Genomic DNA, 5,270 nt, shown 5'->3' with positions numbered 1-5,270 from the left:
TGTAGACCAGGCTGGTCTCGAACTCACAGAGATCTGCCTGCCTCTGCCTCCCGAGTGCTGGGATTAAAGGCGTGCGCCACCACCGCCCGGCTTCCTTATACTTTTTTTTTTAAAAAAATCTCTTCTCCTGCACAATTTTCTCATTGATGATTTATGTGTTTAGTGATTTTTTTTTTCCTTATAGAAGAGGCAGAAACAAGGCAGGTCATTTTCTGTAACCCTGGCTATCCGGAAACCTACTATATTGCCCTGTACCTGCAGCAATCTATCTGCCTTACTGTCCTGGATGTTAGGATTACAGGCTCATTAGGATTTATCTTCTCCCCTACTTTCCTGTCTGCTGTTTGCTCTAGCAAACTATATCTCTGGTGGTATAGATTACAGAAACACCCACAGTGGGGACTGAGATTTGGTGATGCTCAGACGACTGTGACCATGCTAAGAACCACAGTCTGAAGTGGGTGAACTGCAGCCACAGGAAGACGTGAACAGCCACCCATATAAAACCTGACAGCTAAGCCAAGAAACAGGATTAGTTTTTCAAAGTGTTTGTTTCCTACACTGGCAAACACAGAATCCTCCATTCATTCTGGGGTATCTGGTCCCAGAGCTTTTCTGGTCTCCACTCCCATCTCATGGGAAACACCGGCATTACAGACTAGAGATACACATCTGGTGTAGGGTGCTTCTGGGGATCCGCACTCAGGTCCTCATGCTTAGATGGTAAGTGCTTTATGCACTGGGTCATCTCTCCAGACCCCCATATTTCCAGCATAGTTCAGATTAGTCTATGGAAAAATATGATGGGGCTGACCAAGTGGCTCAGCAGGTAAAAGCCCTTGCTGGACAGGGCTGTCAACCTGCTGCATCCCTACAACCCACTTGACTCTTGGAAAACGTTTTCCTTTGGCATTCACATATGCGCCACGGCATGCATATGTGTGTGCACACACGTACCAGAACTCTATAGTCTTATTTTTTGCTGTCTTTTGATGTTTGGCTTATTTTTCAATAGAGCCTCATGTAGCCAAACCCGGCCTTGAACTCCTTCCTCTACCTCCCAGACGCTAGAATTAGAGGCATATGACACCACGCTGATTGTTTTTCAGCCAGCTTAAACTGGAGATGGTGGAACATGCCTGTACCAAGCCATTGGGAGGTAGAAACCTGGTCATGTTCTGCTATATAACAAGTCTGAAGCTAGCTTGGGCTACATGAGACTCTCTCTCTCTCTCTCTCTCTCTCTCTCTCTCACACACACACACACACACACACACACACACGAGTGCTGAGTAGATATGTAAAAGTTGGAAAACTTGTGCTTTGATGATGGGGGCATGCATAAAGATACAATTACTGCAAAAAACAGATAGGGCTGTGCGTGTGTGTGTGTGTGTGTGTGTGTGTGTGTGTGTGTGTGTATTTTCTTTTTTGTCTCTTTACATAACCCTGGCCATCTGGGAACTCATCATGTAGACCAGGCTTCCCTTGAACTTGCCGAGATCTGCTTGCCTTTGCTTCCTAGAGTGCTGAGATCAAAGGTGTGAACCACCATGCTGGGCAATCCTTTAAAAACATTAAACACACAACCTATGAGTCCTCAATTCTATTTTTTTTCCTTTTTTGTTTTGGTTTTTCAAGACAGGGTTTCCCTGTGTAGCCCTGACTGTCCTAGAACTCGCACTGTAGACCAGGCTGGCCTCAAACTCAGAAACATCCACCTGCCTATGTCTCATTTGTGCTGGAATTAAGGTACTTAGCCTTAGTTCCACTGCCTGTCCATCAATTCTATTTCTTCAAGAATAGAAAGCAGGACTGGAGATTTATTGCTCTTCCAGAGCGTCAGAATTCACTTCTTAGAGTCCATTCTGGGTGGCTCCCAACCACCTTTAACTCCAGCTCCAGCAGATCCAGCATCCCTAGCCTTTGCAGGCACCTGCACTCATGTGTACATACCCACACAGACACATGCATTTACACACAATTAAAGAAATAATTCTTGGACATGCAAGACATTTGATGAGTAAAGGTATAGCACGATTAATAAAAACCCAGAAGCAGAAATTGGGTAGGTTTGGGTTCTGATTCCTAGAGCTGGAATTCCAGTCCCAGCTCTTGTCTGGGCTGGTGGCTAAAAAGCCTCAGGCAAATGGCTTTTTCGTAAATAAGTTCCTCAAAAGTCGAGCACTAATGGAGGAGAGTCATCTGTCTATCTGTTGCTTTCAATGGTTAATTAATAAAGAAACTGCTTGGCCTGATAGGGCAGAAATTTAGGTGGGTAGAGTAGATAGAACAGAATGCTGGGAAGAAGGAATGAGGCAGATGCCTCAGGCAGGTGCTATAGCTCTCCTCTCCAAGATGGAGAGGGGTTAAGATCCTTCCCGGCTCGTGGTGCTACACAGATTAATAGAAATGGGTTAGTCAAGATGTGAGAGTTAGCCAGTTGAGGCTTGAGCTAATGGGCCAGGCAGTGTTTATTTTTTATTTTTTATTTTTTTGTTTTTCGAGACAGGGTTTCTCTGTGGCTTTGGAGCCTGTCCTGGAACTAGCTCTGTAGACCAGGCTGGTCTTGAACTCACAGAGATCCGCCTGCCTCTGCCTCCCTAGTGCTGGAATTAACGGCGTGCGCCACCATCGCCCGGCCCAGGCAGTGTTTAAAAGAATACAGTTTCCATGTAATTATTTCCGGGTATAAAGCTAGCTGTGCAGTAGCTGGGCTGGAACGCAGCCTGCTGCTCCTACTATAGGGCACCAAGTGAAAAGTATAATTAATAAAAAATCAGGGGTAGATATTGTGGTTCAACTGAAGACCAGAAAGCAAAGCGGCCAGTCACTGGTTCTTACCTCGACCTCAGTTCAAACATGGCAATCCTGCCTCCAGAAATCTCAGAATGAGACTGGGATTTAAAGCTGCCTCCTCCTGTTTTATAATCCTCTCTAGTTCTGAGATTAAGAGCGTGCACCACTACTACCTGGTTTCTATGGCAAGCTAGTGTGGCTACTGGGATTAAAGGTGTGTGTCATTGCATCCTGGTCTGTAAGGCTGGCCAGTGTGGCTGTTTTACTTTCTGATCCTCAGGCAAGCTTTATTTGTTAAAGTACAAATACATGAAGGTACTTGCCACCATGCCTGATGAGTTTGATCCCTGAAGCCCAGGAAGGAGAACTGACTCTCACAGGTTGCCCTCTGACATGAACACATACATGCCATTGCATACATGCACTTATGTGCATGGACACAAACACACTAAATAAGTAAATAAATAAATCAATAGGTAAAATATGGAGGAATTTTTTCTAGAAATGACAAGTTGAAGAAATGGCTCATCAGTTAAGGCACTATGTTGAAGGGAGTGGGGCCCCTTGTTCTGTCCCACCCAGCTAGCTGCCACTCGAAATAATCACACAGAAATTGTATTAATTAAATTACTGCCTGGCCCATTATTCCTGGCCTCTTATTGGCTAACTCTCCCATATTAGTTTAACCCATTTCTAATAATCTGTATATCACCTCGAGGTCGTGGTTTACTGGGTAAGGTTCTAACCAGCATCTGTCTCAGACAGGAGAATCATGGAGTCTGCCTGTCTGTCCTTCTTCCCAGCATCCAGTTCTGTCTATTCTGCCTAGCTAAGGTCTGCCCTATCAAAAGGCCAAGGAAGTCTCTTTATTCAACCTTTGAAAGCAGCACAAATACAGAAGGGCCTCCTACACCAGCAGTAGCTGTTCTTCCAGAGGACCCAGTTTGATTCCCAGCATCCCTGTGATGGCTCACAACCACCTGTAACTCTAATTCCAGGGGCTTCCAATGTGCAAAGCCCTGGGGTTGATCCATACTCCCACATAAAACAAACAAAATTTAGAAGCAGCGATTCAAACAGATGTGTATATGTACATATTCATAGAAGAAATACTAAAAGTCAAAAAGTATAATTAACAAAATGACTGGTCTATAACGACAATGAAATTATTATTTGATTTTTGAAAATGCTGATACATACGACATGTGGATGACCTGAAGGACATTATGCTAAGTGAAAATTAGCCAGTGTCTAAAGGGCAGGCACTGTCTAACCCACTTCTATGAGGTCCCTAGAACAGTCCAGTTTGTACAGGTACTTGTCAGTTGGCCAGATGGAAATATGAAGGGTGTTAATATTTCCTAAGAACACCTTTCAGCAGGGACAGAGCGCTAGGGGAAGGCTGCAGACAGTGCAAACAGTTCTGAGGATGTATGCAGTTTAGTGAGTGGAGTGCTCGCCTAGCACTGCTTCACGGGAGGTGGTGTGGTCTGTAATCCCAGCAGTTGAGAGGCAGGGCAGAAGGATTGGAGGGTCAGCCTCCTCTGCACTCTAGTTTAAACTTAGCTGGGGATCAAAAAAGCAACATAGTATTGGAATTGTTTTATCTCTGATCTCAAAATATGAAACAAAGTATTAAGGTCTGTAAAAAAAAATGGCAACCTTGAGATTCTAGACAAAAGTATGCAGGTTTCTGGTTCTCCATACTGTTCTTTATTTCTAATGTTCTCAAAATGGGGGAAAGCTCCCCTTCTCTAATTCTACTCCTATTCCAATTTTTGTTAGAAAAATTTTTTAAATAATTAACTTTTAAAAATCATTAAACAAGGGGGGCTGGAGAGATGGTTCAGAGGTTAAGAACATTGGCTGTTCTTCCAGAGGTCCTGAGTTCAAGTCCCAGCAACCACATGGTGGCTCACAACCATCTGTAATGAGATCTGGCGCCCTCTTCTGGCACGCAGGCACTTTTGCAGGCAGAACATTATATACATAAAAATAAATAAATACTTAAAAAATTATTAAACAAAACAAAAATACCCTTTTGGTAAAGATTTGGGAACCCAAGCTGAAGTCTCCTTTTACGTGGACTCTAACAGTTCAGAAAACATGTTAATTTGCTAGTATGAAAGTTTTTTTAACCTTTTCACTTTGTATTTTAAAATACCTGTCAGCCATAAATTGTAATACTACTTTAGAGCTCCAATGGACTTACCACCTAGCCTATCAAGAGCTAATATAGAGATCAACAGAAATTGACTATGGGCAACGTTTAAATTCTTTTTTGTTCAAAAAATAAAAAACAAAAAAAGAGCAAAAAATAACAACAACAACAAAAAAAGTACCATATAGCTGAGTTTAAAAAAGCACATTTAGCCGGGCGGTGGTGGCGCACGCCTGTAATCCCAGCACTCAGGAGGCAGAGGCAGGCGGATCTCTGTGAGTTTGAGACCAGCCTGGTCTACAGAGCTAGT

This window comes from Microtus ochrogaster, chromosome 7 (genome assembly GCF_000317375.1).
Source record: "Microtus ochrogaster isolate Prairie Vole_2 chromosome 7, MicOch1.0, whole genome shotgun sequence".
Classification (NCBI taxonomy): Eukaryota; Metazoa; Chordata; class Mammalia; order Rodentia; family Cricetidae; genus Microtus; species Microtus ochrogaster.
Note: the sequence above shows the minus strand (reverse complement) of the source record.